Source organism: Triticum aestivum, chromosome 7B (genome assembly GCF_018294505.1).
Source record: "Triticum aestivum cultivar Chinese Spring chromosome 7B, IWGSC CS RefSeq v2.1, whole genome shotgun sequence".
NCBI classification, from domain to species: domain Eukaryota; kingdom Viridiplantae; phylum Streptophyta; class Magnoliopsida; order Poales; family Poaceae; genus Triticum; species Triticum aestivum.
The window spans coordinates 20,362,533-20,379,805 of record NC_057813.1 but is presented as its reverse complement, the minus strand read 5'-3'; positions in this window follow the sequence as shown (position 1 = coordinate 20,379,805).

Here is a 17,273-nt window from a genome sequence, read left to right as displayed (position 1 = left end):
CCTACTTCTATGACAAAAAATTATGACAGAAAATGGGATTTTCATCCTGGGCGGGCCGGAGACGCAGCTGCATGACATTCTTTGGGCCATCCATGACGGAAAAAACCATGGTAGAAGTGAGGGCGAGGAAAATATCGGCGAGTTCCCGGTTATGGTGGGTGGTCGGGGCCGAGCGACGCGCGTTTCTCTCGTACACGTACGTGCGTGTGTGCGAGGCGTTTGCTCTAACTGAACCCGAGCGAGGCGTTGGGCTCTAACTGAACCCGAGCGATTGCACTGCAGGCTACGCGTTACTGAACCCGATCGAGCAATTCCTTTGCTACTGCTGCTAACTGAAGCCGATTGACGCTGCCTCTGGATGAACAGTGAGCGTTGCAGGGGGGGTTGGATGAACAGTGAGCAGTGGGGGTGGATGAACAGGACCCTGTGGCGTTACCTCTGGATGAACAGGACCCCGATCGATCGAGCCGGTTGGGGCTCGATGAACATGACCCCGTGGAGGGCTGGATGAACAGGACGACCCCATGGAGGGCTGGATGACCAGTAGACGGTGGAGGGGTGGATGAACAGTAGCCCATGGAGGGGTGGTTGAACAGGAGCCCGTGGAGAGGGGTGGTTGAACAGTAGCCGGTGGAGTAGCGCGCCGTGGAGGCTGGATGAACAGGAGCCCGTGGATGAACAGTCGCAGGTGGAGGCTGGAGGAGGTCGACGGTGGAGATGAACAGTATCCCGTGGAGTCCTGTTTTGCGGTACGCCACACCCCTCCCGATGAACATGACCCTCGTTATGATCGTAGCACTCCAACACAAGTCCGTTTCGTCCATTTTGTGGTACGCCACACCCCTCCCGATCAACAGGACCCTGTTTTGACCGTAGGTGGTCCAACACAAGTCCGTTTCCTCCATTTTGCGGTACGCCAGACCCCTCCCGATGAACAGGATCCCATTTCGAACGTGGCCGGTCGAACACAAGGCCGTTTCCTCCGTTCTGCGGAACGCCAGGCCTCGTTTCCATCGCCTGTTCTGTCCAAGCCCTCCCGATGAACACGACGACGCATTCCGTTCCGACCCAGCCGGTTGGCTCCCCATGAACACGATGACGACGCTGTTTCTCCATTCCGACCCAGCCATGTACACGAGCCCTGGCCGTACGTATGCACGAGTAGGCGTTCGAGACCCCGCCCGTATGTACACGTACGTGTCCGTATTTTCTTTCTTGCACACTGGCTGTTGTACGTACATGTACATGCTACGTGCGCGCCTCTACTACGACACGTACGTGCCTCTACATCCACTAGTATGTATGTACACGTTCGCGACTAGAATGACAATGCTACGTACGCTTCGACCAGGTGGGTCCCGACTGTCAGGCACTTCCTTGCATGCGAAGATGTAGCTAGTGGGTCCCAGCACTCAGGGGGCGAATCGTTTTTTTGTTAGCTGGGCACACTTCCTTGCATGCGAAGATGTAGATGGTTGGTCCCAGCAGTCAGGGGGCGAATCAATTTTTTCGCGAAATACGGTGGCCTATCCGGTGGGTCCCTGCTGTCAGGTGGAGGAATAATTATTTTGCGCATAATAAGGAGGCACTTCTTTGCGGCCGCCATGGACCCAGCTGTCAGCCTCTCCACGTACAGTACTCCGATGAAAGTCGTTCCTTGACCACATTGACCACACTGCACAGAGAGCACTAGGGCGGTGGACGACGGCGAGGCCTAGGAAGGGGACGACACGGAGCCGGGGAAGACGCGGCAGTAGAAGCCCGCGTAGAGAGGAGTACGAGGGTTCACTAGTTCGGCTGCGGTGTAAGGCTGCCGTCTCCGCAGAATAACAGGGGGTGTGGGTGAGTAGAGGGATGGCCTGACCAGCGGTGGGAGTAGTAGGGGCCGTGTAACGCCCTCGATGCGGCTATAGCTCCCACGTGTCGAGGCACGACTTAGAGGCATAACCGCATTGAAAGCAATGTCGCAAGTCAGGCAATCATTACAACATCCCATGTAATATATAATAAAAGGGGGAGATAACATAGTTGGCTTACACTCGCCACGTCACATCAGAGTACATAAATAACATCGATCAAACAAATCACTCATGGCCCGACTACGGTGCCAAAATAGAAAAGACCCCCAACATGCGACAAGGTCCTGAATCGATAACCCCAACTAGGCACCACTACTGATCATCTAGAAAGGACACGTAGTATCGCTGAGAGTCCTCGTCGAACTCCCACCTGAGCTCGTAATCGTCAACTGGAGCAGAATCACCTGGACATGCATCTGGAGTTGTAGTATCTGTGAGCCACAGGGACTCAGCAATCTCACACCCACGCGATCAAGACTATTTAAGCTCATAGGAATGGATAAGGCAAATATATGTGGAGCTGCAGCAAGCGACTAGCATATGTGGTGGCTAACTTATACGCAAAAGAGAGCGAGAAGAGAAGGCGAAGCACGAGCGAGAAGCTAAAGGAACATCCTGCGCAAGCATAACTCCAACACCGTGTCCACTTCCCGGACTCCGCCGAGAAGGGGCCATCACGGTAACACACACGGTTGATTCATTTTAATTAAGTTTAGTTAAAGTTATCTACAACCGGACATTAACAAATTCCCATCTGCCCATAACCGCGGGCACGGCTTTCGAAAGATCAATCCCTGCAGGGGGGTCCCAACTTAGCCCATAACAAGCTCTCACGGTCAACGAAGGAATAGACCTCCACCCAAGACACACCGATCAGACTCGGTATCTCGGTACAACAAGATGATTCGACAGGTTAAAACAAGTCCAGCAACACCGCCCGAATGTGCCGACAAATCCCGATAGGAGCTGCACATATCTCTTTCTCAGGGCACACTCAGATGAGCAATCCGTACAACTAAAACCAAACCTTGAGTTTCCCCGAGGTGGCGCTGCACAGGGCTCTAGTTCGGACCAACACTCAGAGGAGCACTGGCCCGTGGGGGGCTAAAATAAGATGACCCTCGGGCTCCGGAAACCCAAGGGAAAAGGGGCTAGGTGGCAAATGGTAAAACCAATGTTGGGCATTGCTGGAAAAGCTTTAATCAAGGCGAACTATCAAGGGGTTCCCATTATAGCCCAACCGCGTAAGGGACGCACAATCCGGGAACATAACACCGATATGACGGAAACTAGGGCGGCAAGAGTGGAACAAAACACTAGGCGAGAGGCCGAGCCTTCCACCCTTTACCAAGTATATAGATGCATTAAGATAACATAGCAATATAATGATATCCCAACAAGAAATAAATGTTCCAACAAGGAACGGCTCCAATCTTCACCTGCAACTAACAACGCTATAAGAAGGGCTGAGCAAAGCGGTAACATAGCCAATCAACGGTTTGCTAGGACAATGGTGGGTTAGAGGTTCAACATGGCAATTGGGAGGCTGACAAGCAAAAGGTAGGCATCGTAGCAGTGGCAAAGCAAAAGAGCGAGCAAACTAGCATAGCAAAGATAGTAGTGATTTCGAGGGTATGATCATCTTGCCTGCACAGTTGTCAGAGTTGACTGGATCCTCACAAGCAAACTCAACGGGCTCCTCGGTAGCGAACTCGTCTCCCGGCTCTACCCAACAAGACAAACAAGCAACAAGGATACAATCAACCACGGGCAAGACCAAGCAATATGATGAAATGACGATATGCTATGCGGGATGCGATGCGGGATGCAAAATGCAAGATATGACAGGAAATGCATGAACCTGGCATCAACTTGGAAAACCAAGTGTGCCACTGGATAGAGGGGATGAAATCGCTTGAAAACGATATAAAGATCATTGGAATCGGAGTTACGGTTTGGAAATGGCGAGCGTTTTAAGATATGACACCGGTCTGCGATTTACAGCAAGTAGGCATCTAAATGCAACGAAATGAACATGCTACAGCCACCAAACATGAAAACAAAATACATGGCAGTGATGTACACAAGATGGTTGACAAAACACTAGCACTGAGCCATAGGCAAATTCATCCATTAAGAGGTTCAAACAAGCATGGCTAAAACGCAAATGCAAAACAGATTTCAGACTTAGTGAAATTAACACTAGTCTGAAATTTCAGATCACGATGCTCTCTTCGGAGCAGCAAAACAACATGATAGAAAACCTGAACATGACAAGTAAGAACATGGCATGGAGCTACTCAACAAGCTTAACAAAACACCCAAAGTGACCTGGGGCCAAAAGGGTTCACAAAATACTCTACCGAGCTCACGAACATCGCTCGAACACAATCAGTTTTCAGACTTAGTGAAAACTGAGACATGCTGAAATTTAACTCACGAAGGCATGTAAACGAGCTCGATGCACTCACTACGGTGCAAGTCATGGCAAGGAAAGCATATAACCAGCAAGAAGGCACAAAGTGCTAGCTACACATGGCAAGAACGAAGGCATAGCATGCATGGAACACTAACGGTAGCATCGGCGAAATCGCAAACAAGTTGACGATCTGCCCAGATTAACAACGAAGCAAAAGTTGAGCTCGATTGAGTCAACCTAGAGCACTCCACATATGCCAACAAAGACATGGATGGATAGAGCATAACATAAATATCAAAACTCCCTTACTGATCATCCTCAAAAGAGGCACGGATCACTAGGAAACAAGCTGGACATATAGCATCATGAACTAAAATATCCCAGACTTAGTGAAAATCACTAAGTCCCTGAAATCTGCAATCTCAGGTACCTCTCTTCGCAAGCTTGCACAAGACAACACACACATCCTAAAAATGCATGGGTGGCACCTCTGGAAAGAAGACAAAATGCTTCACAATACATCCCAAAGGGGCACAGGCATATCATGCACGAATTAAATATAGCAAAAATGACAAAAGTGCATGATGAACTAACGGATCTGCAATTTAACTCACGAAGCCTCCTTCTAACAGCATTTTGGGTATCAAGATGACCTCAAATGCAAATGATGCAATGGAATGAAATGATGTACATGTCGAGGCGAAGATTTTGATATATCATATGCCCAAAACGGAGCTACGGTTGCGGAGATACAAGCAGTCAAAGAATGCATAAAAATTAGAGGGAGAGGGAAAAAGTCAACCCTAGAATTTCGGATCTGAGATCCAGATCGGGGCACTGTTCACCGACGCGGAAACCGAGGTCCGCCGGGCTCTCGCCGGAGCTCACCGGAGGGAGACGCGAGGCGGCGCCGGGGAGGTTGGAGGAGGCCGGGCCGACCGGAGTCGGTCGCCGGAGCAGCGGGCGAGGGCGGCGGCGCTCGGCGGCGCCCTCGGCGGCGCGGGGCGGCGAGGAGGCCGGCGGCCGGAGCGGCGAGCGGTGGCGGGGCGCGGCGGCGCCGGCGGCCGGCCGGGAAGAGGACGGCGGCGGGGCACGGGACGAAGGGCGGCGACGGATCGGGCCTCGGGGGCCCCTCCTGGGCCTCCCGGGCCGGCGGCGGCGAAGTGGGCGCGCGCCCACGTGGCAGCGCCTGAGTGGCGGAGGCGGGCGGCGGCGGACGCGTCCGGCGCTGGGGCGGACGTGTCCGTCGGCGGCGGAGGATGTTTTTTTTAGGGTTTCGGGGAGAGGGAGAGATCCGAAAACGGAGGGGTGTATATATAGGCATAGAGGGAGCTAGGAGAGTCCAAATGAGGTGCGGTTTTCGCCCACACGATCGTGATCGAACGCTCTAGGACATGGAGCAGAGTTTGGTGGGTTTTGGGCCAAATTTGGGGGGTGTTGGGCTGCAACACACACGAGGCCTTTTCGGTCCCTCGGTTAACCGTTGGAGTATCAAACGAAGTCCAAATGATACGAAACTTGACAGGCGGTCTACCGGTAGTAAACCAAGGCCGCTTGGCAAGTCTCGGTCCAATCCGGAAATGTTTAATCCCCACACAAGAAAGAAAGCTAGAAATGACCACCGGAGGAGAACGAAGCGCCGGAATGCAAAACGGACAACGGGGAAAATGCTCGAATGCATGAGATGAACATGTATGCAAATGCAATGCACGTGATGACATGATAAGAGATGCACGAAAAAGAAAAAAAACACACGGAGACAAAGACCCGAACCCGAGAAATAAATATAACTTAGCGCCGGAGACGGCAAGAGTTGGATACAAATATGGAAAGTATATCTGGGGCGTTACAACACTCCACCACTACGAAAAGATCTCGTCCCGAGATCTAGGACTGAAAGAACTCCGGGTACTCAGAACGGAGGTGATCCTCGCGTTCCCAGGTAGCTTCACGGTCGGAATGGTGTGACCACTTGACTTTGAGAAATTTGATTGACTTGTTGCGAGTCTTGCGTTCAGTCTCTTCAAGAATAGCAACTGGGTGCTCACGATAGGAGAGATCTTCTTGGAGCTCAATGTCCTCGAAGTTGACGGTGCGGTCAGGAGTCTTGAAGCACTTTCGAAGCTGAGAGACATGGAACACATCATGAACATTTGCAAAGTTTGAAGGAAGCTCGAGTTGATAGGCGAGGTCGCCTCTCTTGCTGACAATCTTGAAAGGTCCCACGTATCTAGGGGCAAGCTTCCCTTTGATACCGAAGCGACGAGTACCTTTCATGGGAGAGACGCGGAGGTAAACATGATCTCCAATCTCGAAAGCCAGATCACGATGCTTACTATCATAGTAGCTCTTCTGGCGGGACTGGGCTGCTTTGAGGTTATCACGAATGACTTTGCACATTTCTTCTGCTTCTGTGATTAAGTCATTACCCAGCAGCTGACGTTCACCGGTTTCAGACCAGTTGAGAGGGGTACGGCACTTCTTGCCATATAGAATTTCGAAGGGGGCCTTGCCCAAACTTGCTTGAAAGCTGTTGTTGTATGAGAATTCAGCATAAGGAAGACAATCCTCCCACTTCATGCCGAAGGAGATCACACAAGCCCTGAGCATATCTTCAAGAATCTGATTGACACGCTCGACTTGACCGCTCGTTTGAGGATGGAAAGCTGTGCTGAAGCGGATGTTGGTGCCCATGGCCTTCTGAAAAGAATCCCAAAACTTGGAGGTAAAGATGCTGCCACGGTCTGAAGATATCACTTGAGGAATACCGTGCAGAGAGACAATGCGAGAGGTATAGAGTTCCGCCAATTGAGCTGCAGTGATCGACTCTTTGATAGGCAGAAAATGAGCCACTTTGGTGAGCTTGTCGATGACGACGAATATAGCATCATTGCCACGCTTGGACTTTGGAAACCCAGTCACGAAGTCCATTTCAATGTGGTCAAACTTCCATTCTGGAATGGCAAGAGGTTGGAGGAGACCAGCTGGCCTTTGGTGTTCTGCCTTCACTCTTCTGCAGACATCACATTCGTTCACGAATTGAGCGATCTCGCGCTTCATTCGAGTCCACCAATAAGCTTGCTTGAGGTCCTGATACATCTTCGTACTACCAGGGTGGATGGAGAGGAGAGAGTTGTGAGCCTCGTTCATGATCACCTTACGAAGTTCACCTTTGGGCACAACAATTCGATCCTCGAAGAAGAGAGTGTCCTTGTCATCAAGTCGGTAGCACTTGTACTTGGACTGACTCTTTGCAATACCAATCTTCACCTTCTTCACCATAGCATCAAGAAGTTGGGCTTGGCGAATCTGGTCTTCTAAGGTAGGAGAGACTTGAAGGTTGGCGAGGAAACCTTGAGGAACAACTTGCAGATTAAGTTTGCGGAAAGCTTCACAAAGCTCGGGTTGATAAGGCTTGAGAATCAGACTGTTGCAATATGCTTTTCTGCTCAAAGCGTCAGCAATCACATTAGCCTTGCCTGGAGTATACTCGATACTCGGATTGTACTCTTGAATCATTTCGACCCATCGAGTCTGCCTGAGGTTGAGATTAGGCTGAGTGAAGATGTACTTGAGACTCTTGTGATCAGTGAAAATATCCACTTTCCTTCCCAATAGAAGATGTCTCCAAGTCAACAAAGCGTGCACAACTGCCGCCAACTCGAGATCATGAGTGGGGTAGTTCTTCTCATTAGGTTTCAACTGGCGAGAGGTATAAGCAACAACTTTCTTCTCTTGCATCAGTACAGCACCGAGACCTTGGAGAGAGGCATCACAAAAGACCTCGTACGGCTTGGTTTCATCAGGCGGAGTCAGAACTGGAGCAGTGATCAATTTCTCTTTCAAAGAGTTGAAAGCAATATCACACTCCGGAGACCAAACGTACTTGACGTGCTTCTGAAGAAGATTTGAGAGAGGCTTGGCGATCTTAGAAAAGTTTTCAACGAATCTTCTGCAATAGCTTGCGAGACCGAGGAAACTGCGGAGTTGCTTCACGTTCTGAGGAGGTTCCCAATTCACAATTGCGGACACCTTCTCAGGATTCACGGAAATGCCCTTGGCAGAGATGATATGACCAAGATAAAGAACCTCATCGAGCCAAAATTCACACTTGGAGAACTTGGCGTAGAACTGATGTTCCCTGAGCTTGTCAAGAACCAAACGCAAGTGCTTGGCATGATCTTCCTTGTTCTTCGAGAAAACCAGAATGTCGTCGAGATAGACCAAAACGAATTCATTGGTGTAGGGGTTGAAGATGAAGTTCATCATGCGAGAGAACGTCGGAGGAGCGTTGGCGAGGCCAAAAGACATGACGGTGTATTCATATGAACCAAAGCTTGTTCTGAACGCCGTCTTGGGAATATCTTGCTCACGAATACGAATCTGATGATAACCCATACGGAGATCAAGCTTGGAGAATACTTGAGCACCCTTGAGTTGTTCGAACAGCTCATTGATGTTGGGAAGTGGGTATTTGTTCTTGATGGTCTTCTTGTTTACTGGACGGTAATCAACACAAAGTCGACTCGATCCATCCTTCTTCTTCACAAAAAGAACACCACAACCCCACGGAGAAGTACTAGGCCGAATGAGACCCAATCTTTCTTGCTCATCGAGTTGTTTCTTCAACTCCTTCAACTCTTCGGGGCCGAGCTTGTAGGGACGTTTGCACACAGGTTCCGTACCGGGCTCAAGTTCAATAACGAATTCAACCGGCCGGTTTGGAGGCATCCCTGGAAGTTCTTCTGGAAAGACGTCTTGATATTCGCAAACGACAGGAATCTGCGAAATAGCATCCAATTCACCCTTCTCATTGAGAGAAAACAACCGGATGGTATTATCCCGAGCAGCAAAGACAATTACATCCTCAGACGAATGAGTCAATTGAATCTGCCTGGCTGCACAATCAAGCTGAGCTTTATGCTTAGAGAGCCAGTCCATCCCGAGAATAAGATCGATATCGGAATTGCCAAGAACCACCGGAGAAGAGAGAAACTTGCAGTCGCCCAAAGTGATTGTAACATCCGGAACACACACTCGAGATGTCAAGAGGCTGGCCGGAGAGTCAATAGACAACGGTCTCGGCAACATTTGAGTAACAAAATCATGCTTGGAAGCAAAAGGTCTCGAGATGAAACAATGCGATGCACCAGTGTCAAAAAGAACTTTTGCAGGAATATCATTAACAGGAAGGTTACCCATGATCACATCTGAAGAATCCTCTGCCTGAGCTGCATTCACCATATTGACCTTGGCGTGCTTGGGATTGTGCTTGACCACAGCTGTACTTGCCGATCTGACAGGAGGAGGAGGAGGAAGACGCCTCTGGTTGGTACACTTGTTGGCATAGTGACCCTTCTGTTGGCACTTGTTGCACGTGACCTCTGAAAGCGGACGGTGATACGGAGCACTCGATCTTGGAGCTTGAGACGAAGACTTGTTCTGAAAGCCTGGGTTGGGTGGGTGGGAGAAACCACTGCCACCTTTGCTCTTCTGCTGATACGGCTGACGGAACGGAGGAGGAGGAAGCCAATACTTCTGCTGCTTGACCACTTGAGTAGAGGAAGACGGAGTAACATCTCTGGCACGCTTCCTGGAAGCATCACATCTCATCTGAGCAGCCTCTTGCTTCAGTGCCATGTTGTAGAACTCATCGTATCTCAACGGCTCAAAGAGGACAAGAGCGAGCTGAATTTCCTCACGAAGACCACCCCTGAACTGATAGATCATGCTCTTCTCATCAGGAACATCCTGCTTGGCAAAACGGGCGAGCTTCTGGAACAACTTGTTGTAGTCATAGACAGACAAAGAGCCTTGCTTCAGATTGCGGAATTCCTGACGCTTACTCTCAACCACACTTTGAGGGATGTGATGAGCGCGGAAATCTTGACGGAAATCGTCCCAAGTGATAACACGTCCACCTCTGGAATCCTTGTACTGCTGGAACCACTCTGCAGCCTGATCTTTGAGCTGGAAAGAAGCGAACTTGACGAAATCTTCAGGCCTGACGTTGCTGCATTCAAAATGCTTGCCCAGATCCACTAGCCAATCGTCAGCATCGGTAGCCTCAACACAACCGCTGAACGTCTTTGGGCCATTTGCGAGGAACTGGTTCAGAGTAGCAAAGTGGTGCTGATTGTGGCCTTGATTCCCTTGACTGCCTTGATTGCGCTCTTGGAGGATTTGCATGATCAACTGTGTGTTTGCATTAGTAGCGGCCATCACAGCTTGCCATGCTTCCGGAGGAGGCGGAGGTGGAGGCGGATCAGGATTCGGAGTCGTGCGCGTTGGAGGAGCCATCCTGAAGAGGTTGACCACCATTAGCACATAGATAGACAACAATATAGAAGCTGAATCCAACGGAATGAAAATTGCAACATATAGTCTTCACATCCGAACAAAATGAACGAATGCATTCCTCTTCAAATGATCACATATCCATAAATTGAGAAGCCACGAAGAATTAAGGTAGAGAAATAAATCAACAAGGTACGGATCAAGAACGAATAATCGGTAAGAAATCCCAATCTCAAACCAATATCCGTGGAAGAAGAACTAGAGCTACTAGAATTCCCACCTATGAAACTCCCGAACCTTTCCGGTTATGCAATCAGGTGTTGGGGATACAGGGGAAGCACAATATCTCACCCAAACTAGCAAATCCTACATCCAGCTGTATCCATCCTTCAACACATAACCAGGAAAACTTCGGAAACCATCTACCTCAACCTTCGAAAAGCATCCGTTATACAAGTTATGGCGATACTCCCGAACTCCCGCCCCAGTACTGGGTGGCGTCGAGGTTATCTCACCAACGAACTGCATAAAAGAGATTTTCGATGTCGGCGAACATATCTCAAGTATACCAGAATTGCAACGATAAAATTGTGACGACAACACCTCGGAGCTCAACTCCCCGGGACACTGCCACAACCCCTAAAGACAGGAGGCACCAAGAACAATGTTCTCGTCACAAAACCATCGGAACAAAACCAAGATACTCGCGTGATCCTAAAAAAAATTTAGTGAAATTTGAGAAGAGAAGAGTCAAAACTCTACGTCAGGATGCCTTACCAGAGCGATGAGGAGACTGGGAAGTAAAAGAATTCCTAAGCTCTCCGATATATAATTCCTAAGGACTCAAAACATTTTTTCTAGACACAACTCGGCTGCTAAAAACGATCAAGCAATGGGGCTCCTAAGGTCGGGGAAGGCTCTGATTACCAACTTGTAACGCCCTCGATGCGGCTATAGCTCCCACGTGTCGAGGCACGACTTAGAGGCATAACCGCATTGAAAGCAATGTCGCAAGTCAGGCAATCATTACAACATCCCATGTAATTTATAATAAAAGGGGGAGATAACATAGTTGGCTTACACTCGCCACGTCACATCAGAGTACATAAATAACATCCATCAAACATATCACTCATGGCCCGACTACGGTGCCAAAATAGAAAAGACCCCCAACATGCGACAAGGTCCTGAATCGATAACCCCAACTAGGCACCACTACTGATCATCTGGAAAGGACACGTAGTATCGCTGAGAGTCCTCGTCGAACTCCCACCTGAGCTCGTAATCGTCAACTGGAGCAGAATCACCTGGACCTGCATCTGGAGTTGTAGTATCTGTGAGCCACAGGGACTCAGCAATCTCACACCCACGCGATCAAGACTATTTAAGCTCATAGGAATGGATAAGGCAAATATATGTGGAGCTGCAGCAAGCGACTAGCATATGTGGTGGCTAACTTATACGCAAAAGAGAGCGAGAAGAGAAGGCGAAGCACGAGCGAGAAGCTAAAGGAACATCCTGCGCAAGCATAACTCCAACACCGTGTCCACTTCCCGGACTCCGCCGAGAAGGGGCCATCACGGTAACACACACGGTTGTTTCGTTTTAATTAAGTTTAATTAAAGTTATCTACAACCGGACATTAACAAATTCCCATCTGCCCATAACCGCGGGCACGGCTTTCGAAAGATCTATCCCTGCAGGGGGGTCCCAACTTAGCCCATAACAAGCTCTCACGGTCAACGAAGGAATAGACCTCCACCCAAGACACACCGATCAGACTCGGTATCTCGGTACAACAAGATGATTCGACAGGTTAAAACAAGTCCAGCAACACCGCCCGAATGTGCCGACAAATCCCGATAGGAGCTGCACATATCTCTTTCTCAGGGCACACTCAGATGAGCAATCCGTACAACTAAAACCAAACCTTGAGTTTCCCCGAGGTGGCGCTGCACAGGGCTCTAGTTCGGACCAACACTCAGAGGAGCACTGGCCCGTGGGGGGCTAAAATAAGATGACCCTCGGGCTCCGGAAACCCAAGGGAAAAGGGGCTAGGTGGCAAATGGTAAAACCAATGTTGGGCATTGCTGGAAAAGCTTTAATCAAGGCGAACTATCAAGGGGTTCCCATTATAGCCCAACCGCGTAAGGGACGCACAATCCGGGAACATAACACCGATATGACGGAAACTAGGGCGGCAAGAGTGGAACAAAACACTAGGCGAGAGGCCGAGCCTTCCACCCTTTACCAAGTATATAGATGCATTAAGATAACATAGCAATATAATGATATCCCAACAAGAAATAAATGTTCCAACAAGGAACGGCTCCAATCTTCACCTGCAACTAACAACGCTATAAGAAGGGCTGAGCAAAGCGGTAACATAGCCAATCAACGGTTTGCTAGGACAATGGTGGGTTAGAGGTTCAACATGGCAATTGGGAGGCTGACAAGCAAAAGGTAGGCATCGTAGCAGTGGCAAAGCAAAAGAGCGAGCAAACTAGCATAGCAAAGATAGTAGTGATTTCGAGGGTATGATCATCTTGCCTGCACAGTTGTCAGAGTTGACTGGATCCTCACAAGCAAACTCAACGGGCTCCTCGGTAGCGAACTCGTCTCCCGGCTCTACCCAACAAGACAAACAAGCAACAAGGATACAATCAACCACGGGCAAGACCAAGCAATATGATGAAATGACGATATGCTATGCGGGATGCGATGCGGGATGCAAAATGCAAGATATGACAGGAAATGCATGAACCTGGCATCAACTTGGAAAACCAAGTGTGCCACTGGATAGAGGGGATGAAATCGCTTGAAAACGATATAAAGATCATTGGAATCGGAGTTACGGTTTGGAAATGGCGAGCGTTTTAAGATATGACACCGGTCTGCGATTTACAGCAAGTAGGCATCTAAATGCAACGAAATGAACATGCTACAGCCACCAAACATGAAAACAAAATACATGGCAGTGAAGTACACAAGATGGTTGACAAAACACTAGCACTGAGCCATAGGCAAATTCATCCATTAAGAGGTTCAAACAAGCATGGCTAAAACGCAAATGCAAAACAGATTTCAGACTTAGTGAAATTAACACTAGTCTGAAATTTCAGATCACGAAGCTCTCTTCGGAGCAGCAAAACAACATGATAGAAAACCTGAACATGACAAGTAAGAACATGGCATGGAGCTACTCAACAAGCTTAACAAAACACCCAAAGTGACCTGGGGCCAAAAGGGTTCACAAAATACTCTACCGAGCTCACGAACATCGCTCGAACACAATCAGTTTTCAGACTTAGTGAAAACTGAGACATGCTGAAATTTAACTCACGAAGGCATGTAAACGAGCTCGATGCACTCACTACGGTGCAAGTCATGGCAAGGAAAGCATATAACCAGCAAGAAGGCACAAAGTGCTAGCTACACATGGCAAGAACGAAGGCATAGCATGCATGGAACACTAACGGTAGCATCGGCGAAATCGCAAACAAGTTGACGATCTGCCCAGATTAACAACGAAGCAAAAGTTGAGCTCGATTGAGTCAACCTAGAGCACTCCACATATGCCAACAAAGACATGGATGGATAGAGCATAACATAAATATCAAAACTCCCTTACTGATCATCCTCAAAAGAGGCACGGATCACTAGGAAACAAGCTGGACATATAGCATCATGAACTAAAATATCCCAGACTTAGTGAAAATCACTAAGTCCCTGAAATCTGCAATCTCAGGTACCTCTCTTCGCAAGCTTGCACAAGACAACACACACATCCTAAAAATGCATGGGTGGCACCTCTGGAAAGAAGACAAAATGCTTCACAATACATCCCAAAGGGGCACAGGCATATCATGCACGAATTAAATATAGCAAAAATGACAAAAGTGCATGATGAACTAACGGATCTGCAATTTAACTCACGAAGCCTCCTTCTAACAGCATTTTGGGTATCAAGATGACCTCAAATGCAAATGATGCAATGGAATGAAATGATGTACATGTCGAGGCGAAGATTTTGATATATCATATGCCCAAAACGGAGTTACGGTTGCGGAGATACAAGCAGTCAAAGAATGCATAAAAATTAGAGGGAGAGGGAAAAAGTCAACCCTAGAATTTCGGATCTGAGATCCAGATCGGGGCACTGTTCACCGACGCGGAAACCGAGGTCCGCCGGGCTCTCGCCGGAGCTCACCGGAGGGAGACGCGAGGCGGCGCCGGGGAGGTTGGAGGAGGCCGGGCCGACCGGAGTCGGTCGCCGGAGCAGCGGGCGAGGGCGGCGGCGCTCGGCGGCGCCCTCGGCGGCGCGGGGCGGCGAGGAGGCCGGCGGCCGGAGCGGCGAGCGGTGGCGGGGCGCGGCGGCGCCGGCGGCCGGCCGGGAAGAGGACGGCGGCGGGGCACGGGACGAAGGGCGGCGACGGATCGGGCCTCGGGGGCCCCTCCTGGGCCTCCCGGGCCGGCAGCGGCGAAGTGGGCGCGCGCCCACGTGGCAGCGCCTGAGTGGCGGAGGCGGGCGGCGGCGGACGCGTCCGGCGCTGGGGCGGACGTGTCCGTCGGCGGCGGAGGATGTTTTTTTTTTGACTAGGGTTTCGGGGAGAGGGAGAGATCCGAAAACGGAGGGGTGTATATATAGGCATAGAGGGAGCTAGGAGAGTCCAAATGAGGTGCGGTTTTCGCCCACACGATCGTGATCGAACGCTCTAGGACATGGAGCAGAGTTTGGTGGGTTTTGGGCCAAATTTGGGGGGGGTGTTGGGCTGCAACACACACGAGGCCTTTTCGGTCCCTCGGTTAACCGTTGGAGCATCAAACGAAGTCCAAATGATACGAAACTTGACAGGCGGTCTACCGGTAGTAAACCAAGGCCGCTTGGCAAGTCTCGGTCCAATCCGGAAATGTTTAATCCCCACACAAGAAAGAAAGCTAGAAATGTCCACCGGAGGAGAACGAAGCGCCGGAATGCAAAACGGACAACGGGGAAAATGCTCGAATGCATGAGATGAACATGTATGCAAATGCAATGCACGTGATGACATGATAAGAGATGCACGAAAAAAGAAAAACAACACACGGAGACAAAGACCCAACCCGAGAAATAAATATAACTTAGCGCCGGGGACGGCAAGAGTTGGATACAAATATGGAAAGTTACATCTGGGGCGTTACAGGCGGTGAGGCCTTCGCGGCATCACATCCGGCCACGGGAGGCAGGAGCACGCGACACGACCAGCGCTGGTTTGGGCGGCTGGAGCAAGAAAACCAGAGGTTGAAGAAGCACTACAGCCGTTGGATGAACATCATATGGTAACAGGAGCTAGAATCGTTCAGATTGACTAAGTTGACAAAGCCATCCGTCCCCGTCAACTTGGTAGGCCCACAAGTCAGCCTCCCACTATGTTGGGTTCCAGCTGGCAGGGGGAGTATTCATTTTTTTTGTGTGTAATAAGGAGGCACTTCCTTGTGTGCGAAGATAGCTGGTGGGTCGGACCTGTCAGCGGGGGGCACGTGTTTTTCGCGAAACACAGAGGCCCTTCTGGTGGGTCCCAGATGTCAGGTGGAGGAATCATTATTTTGCGCGTAATAAGGAGGCATTTCCTTGTGTGCGGTCATGGACCCAGCTATCAGCCTATCCACGCACAGTCTACTTCCGATGGTGTCATTCGTTGACCACATTGACCATGCCGCGCAGAGCGCATCCAAGGTGGTGGACAACGGCGAGGCTCCAGACAGCAACGAGTCGGAGATGGGAAGACGCGGGAGTTGAGTCACAGACGGAGAGGTGTACGAGGGTTAACTGGTTCTAGTGTGGTGTGGTTCGACAGTCGGTGGAGAAGAACAAGAGGTGTGGAGGGGTGGAGGGATGGCCTGGCCAAGAGCGCTTCATAGCGAAGCGTGCTAAGAAGAGCTGCTAGCAGCAGGAGGTAGGAGGTGTGATACGTCTCCGTCGTATCTATAATTTTTGATTGTTCCATGCCAATATCATTCAACTTTTATATACTTTTGGCAACTTTTTATACTATTTTTTGGGACTAACATATTGATCCAGTGCCCGGTGCCAGTTCCTATTTGTTGCATGTTTTATGTTTCCCAGAAAACCAATATCAAACGGAATCCAAACGGGATAAAAATAAACGGAAAATTATTTTGGAATATTTGGGATTTTCTGGAGGAAGAATCAACGCGAAATAGTGTCCGAGGTGGCCACGAGACAGGGGGCGCGCCCCCTACCCCTGGGTGCGCCCTGGGCTCTCGTGGGTCACCCGTAAGGCGGTTGAGGCTCTACTTTTGCCGCAGGAAAGCTAATTTTATGATAAAAATCTGGGCGAAAGATTCACCCCAATCGGAGTTACGGATCTCCAGATATAAAGGAAACGGTGAAGGGGCAGAACCAGAGAGCACAGAAACAGAGAGATAGATCCAATCTCGGAGGGGCTCTCGCCCCTCCCAAGCCATGGGAGCCAAGGACCAGAGGGGAAACCCTTCTCCCATCTAGGGAGGAGGTCAAGGAAGAATAAGAAGAAGGGGGCCTCTCTCCCCCTTGCTTCCGGTGGCGCCGGAGCGCTGCCGGGGGCCATCATCATCACCGCGATCTTCACCAACACCTCCGCCATCTTCACCAACATCTCCATCACCTTCCCCCATCTATATCCAGCGGTCCACTCTCCCGCATCCCGCTGTACCCT